General features: G+C 36.3%; 1 protein-coding gene across 3 annotated transcripts in view; it reads left to right on the top strand.

The window, feature by feature from the left end:
• The window catches only part of ZNRF2 (zinc and ring finger 2), a 54800-nt gene that overhangs the window by 16400 nt on the left and 24270 nt on the right, over nucleotides 1-14130 (top strand). The window lies entirely within an intron of this gene.

Genomic DNA, 14130 nt, shown 5'->3' with positions numbered 1-14130 from the left:
TAGCAGTCCATTTTAATGCATTTGATATCAGAGCTTTTGTATCAGAGGTTTTGTCTAAATTACTCTTAAAGACTCTGGCTTGTGTATACATTTTGTTGCCAGAATATTTGTAGAATACAAGACTGTGYTGTCCTTTTAATACTTTGAATTTATTCCAAAAGGCTTATTAGCTTATTTTGCTGGATCCTTCCAACTTTGTCAGATAGCRGGGTAGGTCAAGAACAGCAATAGCGTACTGCTGGATTTGTAATCTCATCTATGTTGTAGATGACTTCATAACTTTAAAGATTTTTTTTGCACATAGGAAAGCAGTAAGTGAGTTGAAGTTTTTTTCTTTTTTTCTGAAAGTCGTTGTATAGACAGTGTTAAATGCTGTGAACTAACTTTGTTGAACTGAAAGCTTAATTTTTAATGTTGTTTTGAATGTCTCTGATAGCAAGACAAAAATTGTCCTATGTACCCAACAGTGAAGGAGGGCAATTTGCATGTTTATATTGACTTCTACATGAAAAGGTATTTCCAAGTGTGCGTGTATGTGTGATACAACCCTTCAAACTGYATCCATTTTTACTTTGGTGATATTTGGTCCACCTTCTTGACATCTTTGATGAATTTTTACTTAGAGACTGGTTCTAAACCAAGAACAAGCTTTCAATCTATCCTGCCATGGTCTGTGGAAAGTACCAGGCAGATAGCATGTTCAGATTAAAGTCTTTTTATTCACAGAACAAGTTCAGTATTCACTTATTCTTCAGACTTTAGCTGGAGAATGTCCCTGAAAAATCAGACAGCTGTTAGTCTTCTGTAGCCTGTATACTGTCCTGGGGACATGTCTTCCAAAACAGAAACTGCTGTTGTAGATTATAGAATTAGAAGAATGAATGGTGCAATGTTTTAAATGTTCAAATGGCACTCTCCCTATACAAGCCAGGAATTGTGCTTTTCTCAAGGAAAACAATAGAAGTAGGTTTATTTTATTGGCAGATCTGCCAGTTTACTGATTTCTGACTTGATACAACTGCTGTAAAAGGCAGGTATGGCCAGATCTGCTAGACCTCCACTAGAAAGAGAAGGARTGCGCTTTTGTGATGATCTACAGGAGTGTCACACTTTCTTTGTGAACTTTTATTCGGTGTTCCTGAAAATGTTAGTTATGAACAAATTTAAAAAACAAGATACTTGCTGAACAAAAATGGCAGAGGCTGTGCTTGCATACCTCTGGCTTATTTCTGATCAGGGCTTAATATGGAAGAATTGGAGCAAGTCTGTCTTTTCACCAGACTTGAGTGACTGATGTCTGGCTTAGCCTCACTAATTTATTGATGGCTGTACTGTGAAGTTTTGCAAAACTGCTGCTATTGCAATGAGTTGACTTGCCTTCTGAGGGCTTTTCCTACAACAGGAGAAGTGGATTTCAGCTAGTGTCTGTGCAGAAAAATTACTTTGACCTTTCCTTCCCCTAAAAACAAAAGTAAGAAAACTTTTTAGAAAATTGGTAACAAAGTTTAAACATGCAATATTTATTCATCAAGAGTGTCATCCTATGCAATTCTTAAAATCTGGCCTGTGAAAAGTAACAGTGTAACAATCCTGTAGCCAAATACTTGACAAAGTACAAAATCTGTTTGGTTTATAGGATGTCTTATTTAATTAGCAGTGTCTGTCCAGAGCAATTGTGTCTTTCACAGAAGATTTTGAGAAGCTGTGAAWTTTTTTTAGCCTAGGCTCAGAGGCTGACTGGAGTAAAAAAAGTAAACCCGTGTGTCTTGCCCTCCAGCTGCCGATTTGATCCTATCGGTTTCTGAATTTTTCTATCCAGGGCTGTTGGCAGGCCTGCTAACACAGCAGTGTGCTGCAGGCTGCTCTCATGTACCCCTGGAAAATTTTAACTTCATGCTTGCTTATCCTGTGTCAAAACTAATGGTAGTAGTTCAGCCTACAGGAAAGGACAGCAATATGAGATGAAATAGTAAGGTTGAGAGACTAAAGTAAAGTGAAGGGGTGAACATGTAAAAGAGGCATGAGGAATGCAGGCTCTAACTTTCACATTCTTTAAGTTGTCCTTGAGAGCTTTCTTTGTCTTTAAAAATAGCATTTTTTGTTCAAGCTTTTTATTCTTTAACTGCTCATCACTGGTTTTAGAGATTTCTAGTAGAGCCTGGCTACCTCACTAGGTATAATAAGGTCYTGGATAAGAAGGCTGAATTGCCAGGGATGGCAGTTCAATTTTATCTTGTCATTTACTTTTTCTGTGACGCTTGTCACAAGGGACACTTGCCCATTGTGGGCATTTTTATAAACAGTAACACCCAGAGACTTATGAGAGTTGTCTGACTTTCTATGTAAGCTGAGGCAAGAAAAGGCATTGCCTTTCTCCAGTATGTAACGGAGACATTGCTCCCATCTTCTCCTTTGCTTTTTTTTGCCTCTTCAGAGGAAGGACTAATACATATATGCAAACAAGTATTTCCTTGTGTTGCAATACTTGCAAGTATATTTGCAGCACTTGGCACACTGTAACCCTAATCTTATAAGGGCATTCCAGAAATAGAAATACTAACTATGGTAAGTCTTCARTCAGTTATTTAAAATTAAAAATGCAGATTTTTAGCATGCTTAAATTAATCTTATCTCAATATTCAAATGTAAACTCAAGACAGTCTCCATTTTTTATGTATAAACCTTGTATGTATCAGTTGACAGGTCATGATTCTGTTTCAACAATGAAGACAGAACTGTACTTAAATAGTTACAGCTTCTCTTACCCTCAGTAGTGTGATGGATGAGTGAAGCACTGAAAGCATCTATTTATTTAAATAGAAGCCGTAACTGGATAAGTGAAAGACTTTTAGCTACCATACCATTTTTCAAACTGGTAAAAAGTCAAAATATCCATCATTTGAAGTAATGTGTTCCAAATGTACACATTCCTATTAAAACTTTAGTCTATGGTATATGGATACATATGCACATCTTTTTATTATTAGCACAATCCAGTTAATGTAAACAAGATGTTTATTTTCTAAGAATAGGTGTATAAAATAGCAAATTTCTCATCAGACAATTTCAACTGGTAGACCAATGCTGCGGTTATAAATGGAGAAAAATAGAAAATTTTCAGTAGAGATCTCCACAAAGGTCGTCTTAAAATATGAATGATGCACAAAATATTTCTTCAAGGTTTGTTCAAATAGTGGTATCTTCAACACGAAAAAAAACCAAGAATTATGTTGTTGACTTGGTGGCTGAGGTAGGAATGATACGGCATGTCATTTGCAAGTGGGTTTGTGATACATGGATGTTCTGTTAGCATAAGGTTGCAGAATATGCTTCGGGGGTGTTATGTTCGCTCTCTTAATGGGTAAATGATGGGAAATGCAGACAAATCTATGATGACTGAGATGTTTACAGCRTGTCAGTCAACAACTTGATCTTTTTTTTAGCTTTTTTGACAATAGGAAAATTTTGTTGGGAGGAGGTTATTTATTGATTCAGTTCTGAATCAGTTATATAACTTCTTTACTATTTCTTCTACTAGGCATTTTGTATGCTTTCTTYGCCGTCATAATTCCACAAATCTTATAAAAGGATTCTGTTTTAGAAATAGGAATTTTGCAGAACTTGTAATATAGAACAATAAATGCCATATCATTCAGACTTAAAGAAACTGCTCTCTCGTTGTGCTACAAATTGTGCATGACTCATGTTAAACACTCAAATTCTGTTAAAACTTAGGGATTTAATGATTTAATTCTAATATACACCTTTCTGAAATTAGACTTTTTGTTACCTTTGCCTTTCTCCCTACTTTGTAAGATTCTTAATGATTCTATTTGAAATCTGGCAGCCTATGAACCCACATAGTTATTATATAATAGTCTAAGATAAATATTTTCCAAGTTGGGAGAATAGAGAGGTCAATACTTCTGTTAGGTGAATTTTCCATTAAACAAAAGGGAAGAAAAAAGGTTGCTTTGTGATAAGTAGAGACATTAAAACTTCTAATAAGTTACTTCCAAAGCAAAATTCCTTTGGTCTGAGGATGAATGATATTTTCCAGCCCAGACCTTTCTACTAAGCTCAGCTCTTACTCATAAATCATACTTYTGCTTTGTTTGGGAAGGAGGGGGGGAGAGGAAGGGGGGGAAAAAAGGCGGGTTATTCTCAACAATTTGAAGTGAATGAAAGTAAATTAGTCTACGACAGAGGCTTCCCTGCAGATWTAAGAAACTGTACCTTCTAGGGAGGACTGCTATTTTGAGAAGTGGAGAGGAAAAATATAATATATAATAATGCAGAAAAGTCTGCTGCTGTGTTTAGATACTATAATTCTTATATGTGTAGGTAAAAAAAAAGAGAGATGAAAAACACAATAAGTATACTTTAAAACATTTTTCCTTGACTCTCTTGAAACTGTATTTTAACAGGTATAATTTTCTATTACACTAAATGGTAAATGTAACTATAACTACTTACTATATATATAAAATTTTATGATGCTGTTAAAATACTAGAAGTTATATTTAGAATTAATATTTAAACTCCTGAGAACATCCTATATAACCATTTAACTTTTGTTTACATATATTCTTCCTAGTTGTACGCTTTAATATTTTGTACTCTTGACTTTTTTGTCATTGATTGGTTTTCCCCTTTTTTCTTTATCACTGCTACCTCTATTTCTGCAGGAACAAGTAGGTTGTTGGTAAGTATTTTAACTACATCAGACTTTACAAAGTTTTGCCCTAGTGAGGACTTTTTTTTTAAACCCTCACTTACTTTGGTAAAAACTTTGTAGACAACAGACAAATTGTCTATAAATGCTGTGCTTTCTCAGGTCTTCATTAYTGCCTTGTTTGTGTAGTAGAATAATAGTTTTCAGATTCTCTGAGAGACTGTCTTCTGCATGCCTTCAAGCAGCATCCATATCTGTGCTGTCTTTGGAGATGCTGCCTTCTCCTGGAGCTCGCTCCCTTGTTTCCGTCCGCTCAGTTTCAAGTGCAGTGTCCTCTTTGTCTCTCTCATTTTTTTATTTTTTTTCATAAGACCTTAAAACATTTGGCCAGTTTGCTCTGAAGATTCCTTCACGTCCAGCAAGATGCTGTCTGTTCCACATGTTCAATTTAATCATCTTTGTGAACCATTATTCAGCTGTTTTCACATCATAACCTCTTCCCTTTTAGCTATCATTAGACTCTCAGCATGTTATTTCTACCCTCCCCTCTCTTATTATCATGCTTCATGTAACTTTAATCAGATTTGTTGCCTTATACAGTTTACTTTTCAAGATATTTACATCTGCGCATTTTTAAAAAGTAGGACTTCCTCCTTTCTTCTGCTCTGGGAGCAGCTCTTTCTGTACTTCCTTGTAAATTATGTGATTTCTAATGGAAAAGTTTTCTTTAACTCTAGTATATTTTTGACATTATTGACACTGTGAGGAATGGGAGATATAGACAAACTGGTTCCCTTTATACAAAWATAGGTAATTGTCTTGCCAAATTAGTCAGTTACTCCAAAAGGGCATATGTCTAGCAGTAGGAGAGTGTTACGCTGTCTGTCTTCTCTCCTTCCTTCCAGCCACTTTCCCTATGAAATTATGATTGGAAAGAAACCTTCTTTTTCAGGTGTTTGAGGAAATACTGCTCTTGAAAATGAGAGAAAATTGAGGGAGTAGAGAAACCAAGGAATAAAGGAAAAAATTAAATTTGTAGGATTGGGAGAAACTGGTAATGAGAGAGAAGAATTCTCTCTTCTTATACTACAATAGGTAAGTTAAGAAGAAAAAAAGTGACAGAAATGTGTAATGTCTTTCCGAATAAAAGCATAAGGCATTTGTATAGCATTTTCAGACCTCCAAGCTGACTTGCTCTGAATTTTTTGGCATCATCTGGTAGTGCAAGAGCTAAGCTTGTTTGCCAARTTAATCCTGCTTGCCATTTGTAAATAGATTAGTGCCCAAAATCACTGATCGTGCTCTCTGGCTACCTGCTTTTTTAATAACATGGTTTACTGTGCTCCAAAAATGTGTCCAGCTGGCTTAGCTGCATATTTAGATAACTTCGTCAGCCTCCGCATGTCTCTCACAAGATTTCTCCAAAGTGGCGAGAATGCAGCTTCTGCACAGGAGCTTCTTAAATGATGACAGGCTAGTTTCTCCGTTTCCCCTCATGCTAGTGGTAACACTCGCTCTGCCGGTGTGGTTGTTTGGGGACCTTACACCTATTTGAGCTTGTCTCTCTCCCAAAGATCTGGTGATGAGTGCACATGAGGAACCGGGCGAGTTTCCTTCCTTTGTTCCGTTTGACTCAGATTTTGGGAGGGAGTCCTTACCCTGGAAGAAAGAGAGAGAATTTTTGGGTGTTCTTCGTGCCCACCTTAGGAAAGAGGCTATAGAAATAAAATATGCATCTGGGGAAGGTGTTTACTTATTGTGGATAGATGGAGTTTTCAGCTTCTGATTGAAAGTATATTTCTCATACGTAGTAGGCTAAAATYTGAAATAATTTTGACTAGAGTGCATGTGAAAGCTTTTTTACAAGAAAACCAAGGCCTGCTTTTACCTTTAAATCTATCAGATGTAAATCCCAGCAAAACTGGATCTTCACATTTATTTTAATTACTGACACCAGCTGTTACTGTTCCATTGAGAAGTTTGTGGTCATTGAAAATTATAGATCTATGATAGGGGATGTGGCATGTCTGAAGTGCAGTTAATAAAATAGTAAGTTAGAGTGAATTGACAGCTTACAGATCAGTTTGAACACTATGCTTGTCATTGTGCTTGTCAATTTGAAAGTGCATAGACTCCACAGGAGCTGGATGGAAGAAAGACTTGAACAGCTGCCTACTTTATTACAGATCCCTGTGCATGCGTGTGCGGGCACACATGCGGAGCTAAGAAGGTCTTTCTTCTTTTTCTTAGGTGCTTGCATTGATCTAAAATATCATTCTTTCAACTGCTCTTCATTGTGTATGAAGAGATGAAATCAGTCTTTCCACAGCTCTTTCCCACCTGCAGTTTCCTCTTCTGGCTTGCAGGATATTTTAGTGTGGAGCTTTTCCCCCTGCCCCCTTCTCTTTTAATAGCTATATTTATTGTTCTTCAGTTTCTAAAAATGTCCCACTGTTGGTTAAAATCTTTGTCACATTACTTTGGTATTAGACACTTGAAGTTGTGGAGCGATAAAGGCTTACTTCTGAATAAGAAACTGTGTCATGTTCAGCTTCTCTTTCTTCTTGATATTGTATTGCATTACTTTTAAGTGATTGCTACTGAAGATCTCACTTTCCCATTTAACCAGAGGACAGGAGTTAAAGAAGTTACAGAGTAAAATGCTGTCGTCTTTTATAAGTTTTTGCTTAGGCAAGGAAGTATTATCCAAACACGTCTCCTCTAATTGTTCTGTGGACTCCTTTGAGGGGTCCTCAGTCCTTACATAAAATAAGTTTCAGTAGTTTTTCTTTATTCTGTTTATTTTCCTGGCTTTTCTGCTGAGTGCCATGGAATCTTAGAATGAGAAAATGCAAGAGAGCATCCCTTGCTCCCCTCAATGTGTGTTTACATACAAAAGGAGGAAAAAGACCCTGTAGTCTAGAAAGGAAGAAGAAATAATTTGTGCTTATGTTGTTTCTTCAGTTCTTGTGATTTGCTATTCTCTCCCAAATTGAGGGAAGTATTTCTTTTGTCTCCAGAAGTCTTTCCAGATGGTGCTGTATTCTCCTGGCTTAGACCTCTGATAGCATAAGAAAGGATAGCAATGAGGAAACCAGACTAATCATTTCACTGAGATCCTTCTACTTGAATAAAGAACTTCTCTATATACAACAGAAGCCTTTCTCCAATTTTCTTCTTATTTGGAGTTGCAGCATTTAAAATTTCTGATTTAGATTGTTTCTAGACTATCGATAAATTGATAATGCCAAAAACATTTTTTGGACCTTCCAACTTCTTAAAGACATTTAAAAAATTGTCAGTTCTCTGTTCTTGAATCTAGTGTAATTTAATCTTCACATTGCCTTGGATAGTAAGGGCAAAATTGCCAGGTAAGGTGCTAGCTTTATTAAAGAAATTCACTTTCACAGGCTAATCTTTGGGGTTTTGTTTTTAAGGAATTACTCATTCTGTTGTTCCATTTCGGTTGGCTGATGGGAAAAAAGAACTGAACTGTTTGACTAGATAACTCTGGTAGACCATGTAGTCTTTACTGATTTTGTTTGTTTGTTTTTGTTTTGGGTTTTTTTTTTGCTTTACAAATTACTTTTCAGAAGAAGGGGGTAATAGAAGTTTAACTTGACCAGGATGTTGTTACTTCAGCAAGAACCTGAAATATTTCCTTCTTTTTTTCTGCTGTTCTTAAAATCTCACTTCATAGTCCTCTACACAGTGAATATAAAAGGACTAGAGGCATTATATCTTCACTGTAATATTTTTTTCCTGCTATTTCACTTGACATTAGCCAGTTTGGAAAATATGGTCTAGGTGAAAAAGTAGGTGAATAAGTAGGTGAATGCAGAAATAGTTGGAAGAAATCCTGTAGTTGTTCTAGGAGAGTAATTCAAATTCAAATGGAGTACCATAGTGGTCTGCCTTGGGTCTGGTTGCAGTCTTTTTTAAGTACCCTTTAGAGAAGGAGATATAATGCCAGACTTGAAAGTTCTGAAAGCATGGTGGAGGGCAAAGTTGAAATTCATCATTGTCTTGTGACACGTTAGAAGAGTGTTCGAAACAGAAATAAAAATGAAAGTGAAAAGTACTAAATTTGAGAAGGAGAAGTAAAACACACTACTACAAGATGGGACCTGGTTAGTCACAGTTTTGCTGAGGATTTGGGGATTGTTATAGATCACAAGTGGAATGAGCTAACAGACTGTTGCTTTGTTTTAAGTGTATGTGCATTCAAAGACACACATGTATAYGTAATAGGTATCTTTTTCATGCAACATCTAGTGTATGGAAGGATGTGATAGGTAACTATTCATTTCTGGTTAGGATTTTTGAAGTCTTAGTCTGAAAGCTCTGTCCAGTTTTTGTTGATACAGTATAGTAAGGTTGGAGGCAGTGCAGAGGGCAGTAATAGGAATAAAAGTTTTAGACATCAGGGCCTGTGAGGAAAGATTAACTGGTCCAATTATTAACTGTTTTCTATGTCCACTGAAGATACAAGAAGATATGAACTTTTTTTTTTTTTTTTTTTTTTTTTTTTAAGTGAAAGCTGTTAGAGATAAGGGAAGATTTTTCAGTCTCTCTGGGAGCAGCTGATCAGCAGTGTAGGTTGTCTAGGATGGCTGTAAAATCTTTCACTAGTTGATTTTTGAGGACAGTTTAAGTCCTCTAAGTATATTTACCCAGTTTCCCAATATGGGCAAAACACAATGACCTATTGAGGTTCCTTTGAACCCTTTTCTCCTGACTCTATAAGGTCTTTTCTGTGGTTTCTTTATATATACATACATATATATATATATATATATATATATATATATATATATGTGTGTGTGTATGTATTTTTTTAGTATCATTATACAGACTTTGTTTGTGTGATAGTGATCTTGCATACCACATTTACTGACTGGATATTGAACTTTCAGACTGCATTACTTATTTTTCCAAGTACCAAAGAACGTGTGTAAGTAGGATCTTTATGTAGTAACTTTTGTCAAGCTTATTTTTGTCAAATACATTTTACAAATATACATGTATATAATGTTTTCTTCTTGTATATGATTTCTTTAAATGTAAACTAAGCTGGATTTATCCTTCTTGATAATACAAGTACGCATAAGCTTGAAGTACTAATATGTGTTTTTTTATTATTTTTAAAATGACATTTGATCTTGATATCCTTTTAGTTTGGTTTTGGTGAAGTTCTAGTTGAGGCTTTTTGTGCTGAAAGGTTACTCTGATCAGGCTGAGGCAGTCTTTTGAATTAGTGCAGATTTTTTTCAGGGTTACATTTTGATCAGTGTTTGGTTAACGTTAAACAGTAGTAGTGGGGGGAACATCCATTCTGTGCAGTTCTAATAAAGCTTTCATATGTTCCTTTATGTGCTTTCTGTGACGCTCTTCACTGTATTGTGTGCAAGTACTTTGCTCTTTTTCTTCCCACTGCAATACACATATTCCAGGAGTATCACCAAAATGTTTCTGCAAAAAATGCAGAGTCCAGGAGTTTATGATTTTTGTTGGATTTTTTTTTTATTGTTAGCTTTGCTGTGAACTGAATTGCAAGTTAAGCAATCTGATGTTTGCAAAGCAAAGCAAACACAGCAAAATATCAACAAAAAGAAGGTTGAAGTTGRTATGAATAGGGTGGGTGGCCAGCAATCAACTTATTCCTCTAGATAGTTTCCAAACCTATCAGAAATGAAACAGTTATTCTGTAAATGGATGTGAGAGAAGATGAGATTTCTTGGCTACCTTAAGACTCATTTGCAAAAGATTGCAGTAGAGTCTGGGGAGAAGTGATACATTCAAGGGAGAACAAGGAAAGTTAATTTACCTCTGAATACTTAAGTCCCACTATTTATGCAGATTTAGTTATTTCAGGCTTTCTGTGCCATCTTGTTATTTTCTAGTGGCTTTACCCTTACTTTCTATTCTGTCTTTCTTGTCTGGTAGTTGTACTTTTTTTCCAGGCTTGTGGTTTTAAGTAATAAGTTACTTTCAGTATTATACCCAAGCTTGTGAAACTAAGTGATGGGCATATGTGAGAATTTGTTTCTCAGGGTCTCCTAGGCGTGCGCTTGTAGTCAGCTAGCAGCGTGTGCTTGATCGATTCTGTAAGAAAGTAGYTAATGGGGATTCACAGTTTTTGCAGGACTCTTCACCTAACGCCACCTCCTGCAATGACTGTTTCAGCTTTGTTGTCCAAATRTCTGCCAATCCATTATTTATCTGCAAAACTGTAGTCCTGTAGAGACCAAGTTATTGTTGACTTGTCACTGACTGTTGAAGTCATGTGAAACGTGAAGTTATCAAAATTGTTCCTTGAGTTTGGTGGTAAGAACAAACATATGCTATAAATATTTTTAGCCTGCTGGGCAGTAGCACAATGGAGTCTTTGTTCTTTTGGAGTATTTAATCGTAAACTAGGTCATAAAACTATTGCCCTCTGATTTGAGGAAAGGTGGGAAAATACCAGCTTTTTAAARGGACCTTTAACTGTCTTATGGACAGTGTTGAGTGCTCACGTATTAATCTTTTTCAAATACAATTAAAAATAACAATATTGTGCCTATATTCAAAATAATTTGTCATTTGGGGATGGTAAAGGAGTTGGAAATGATAATATCCTTTCTGCAAAACATGCATGTGCATCTTTTGGGGAAGATAACTAAATCTAGAAACTGGTTACTGCAGCAGAGTATTGCAAAGGAATAAGAAGTGAGATTTCACTTGTATTTCAATCTCTTTTTCTTTTCCCCCAGCAAGTATGAGATTTTAAGACATTTTTCTGCTGTTTTACTAGTCTCTGGTATACAGCTAATGCTAATTGCAAAAACATCTTTTCCACAAAGATGCCTTCACTCCCAAGCTAATAAATTGGTGCATAAGGCTTAGTGAAGTAGTTGCCCCTACCTCTTGGGTTTCTTAGAGCATTGTTATGTTGTTGAGCAGAGCTGCCACAGTCAAATACCCCAGATTTACTGTGCTAGAAGGATATTTATATTTTTTCACTAGTTAACTCCAGATTCCCTTTAATTCTGGGCAAWCTACAAGATACTTTGTATTAGTATACTACTAGATACTATATAGTTAAAATGTTAATTGTTCCCTAGATTTAGGGGAGGAGTACAGATACAAAAATGGATGTCTGTCCCATGGTAGTATAGGCATGGTGAGCTGAATACTCTGACTGGATAACCAGAAAGATATCTCATAGCTGTCCTATGTATATGCATGGTTTTAAGCAAAAKCTTTATTGCTTTCACTGATGAGGACTGTAATTATTATTATATATATTTTTAATATATACTCAAACTCTCCCTAGTGTTTCATTTCGATTCAGGTCCTCCCTCCAAGGTTTTCTGGGCTATGTAATCTCACTGTTACCTTTAGTAATGGTCCTACAGACCTAGCAAGCGTTTCCCTGTTGCTCCCATAGCTCCCTATTAGATAGACTAAAAGGCTTCTGCCCAAAAAGCAGAGGCAACCTGTTAATGTCCTTATGCCCTTAATGCTGCTTAACTAGGTATAAACATAATCGTTAACTTGCTGTGATGCCAACACTCCCCAGTCTGCAGTCTACAAGGAAACTATGTGCTATTTTATAAAACAAAATATTTTGTTAATTACAGAAGCATATAAATGAGAATAATGCAGGGGTCTTAGTAGCTTTGGATTATGACTGGACTTAAGAGTAATTAGCTGCTTTGGGCTGATAAAGGTTGAGAGAGAATTCACCCTTAAGTCAGTTTTTGAAGAAAACCATAACAAAATAATACAAGACAGTTATGGATGGCTTTTAGAGGGGTTGGAGAGCTGAGATAGTGATTTCTAGATCTTAGTCATGTTGAGATGCAGCCTGGGGAAAAAAGGCTGTGTAGAGGCTGAAAGGTTAGTAGTAGTTGACTAAGATTTGAAGAATTTGAAAAAAAAAAAAAAAAAAAAAAAAAAAAAGAGAGAGAGAGAGAGAAATGAGTTTGTTTATTTGAGGGGAAGAGGGAAAGAGAAACACTACCTTTGCAGACTGTTCACTGGTTGAAGAGGTGAGCTTTGTACCTATTTATAAATTGCACGACAGAGAAACTTTGTGTGGAGTGATGAGCTGACAAATCTTTTTACAAGTATATTAATCCTCCCAACCTGTTTTTCCAAAGATATATTTGCTTGTTTTATACTTATAAACCTGTATATGTAACTTGTTTGTGAATATGTGGGTATGGGGAGAGGCGGAAAAATAAGGAAGAAATAAGGAGGGAGGTTTAAGCTTAAATGTAACATTGGCACAAGAACAAATAGGTACCAACTGCTTATGACTAAAATGAGAAGAATCAGAACTCTGCTGTAAGCCAGGAAGTGGTTTTCAGCATACATATTCAGTTGCTATTTGGAGTTCCTCCAGTTATCTTGTTTTGACCTGTTTCCTACTAGCTGCACCCCAAATAAATAAATCAATAGAAACAAATAAATAAAAAATAAAAAGACCAAGAAATTCGTCTCAATAAATGAAGTGTATTACTTCTATCAAGTGCTACTGCTTCAAGTTAGTTGCTTGATCCACAGTTGCTTGATCCACATTGCTTGATCTACATCTGCGTAATAATTAACAACAAAACCCCAAACTCTCAAGCATCAGTAACTTTGAAGTGTGGCATCATGTCRCTTGACTGACTCAGCTGTGCCGCGGGCTCCCAGGGTTAGCTGTGCAATGCCAAGGGGCAGAAAGCAAACCAGCATGGGAGCAGGCCCGTGCGTGTGGATGCTGGTGCAGAGGTGCAATGGCCACTAGTACGTGCCTGCATAATTACTCTTCAATAACATCAAAGAAAAAGGACCTTTTCTCTTTGCGACTAAGAATGGATTTTGAATATGTTCATGTAGATATTTTTGCTGTATGTTATCCTATAGGTACAATCCTTAACAACTGTTATATAAAGATCACTGTTAGTGGCTTTTTGTCTCCTCCTGGTGTGTTAATTATTCAGCAGATCAAAATCAGTCTACCACTCAGACTTCCCTGTGGATTGTAAAGCTTATCCAGCCAATCTTGTCTTTTAACTGGAAGGCTACTGTCGTTCGTAATGACTGAAATTAAAGTATTAAGAGTTTTGTCATGGACTGTTACAAAGTTGCATCATGATCCAGACTCTCTAATTATTCTTTACCCCATATTGCCTCCAGCAGTGACCTCACAAGCTAGACAAGGCCATGCACGGCTAGAATGAGGGAAGCCGAGCAAAAACTCAGTGCTTCAGGAAATATTACTGAATGAGTAGGTGAGGTGGCACCCACGAGTTAATGTTATCCCTGTGCCCCAAACTGGTAAGGGATGCTGCAGCTTGCAGGATGAGATGTAAATTTGAGCTCCTTCATTAAAGTTTCAGTAGTATTCTTGGAAAAAGTCAAGATGTTAATTCAGAGCTCCTGCCCAAGTTTAGATTTTAATGGCTATGTTCTCTCTACAT

Source organism: Rhea americana, unplaced genomic scaffold, assembly GCF_003343005.1.
Source record: "Rhea americana isolate MKP2758 unplaced genomic scaffold, rheAme1 scaffold_35, whole genome shotgun sequence".
Lineage (NCBI taxonomy): Eukaryota > Metazoa > Chordata > Aves > Rheiformes > Rheidae > Rhea > Rhea americana.
This window is presented reverse-complemented; position numbering and strand designations above follow the sequence as displayed.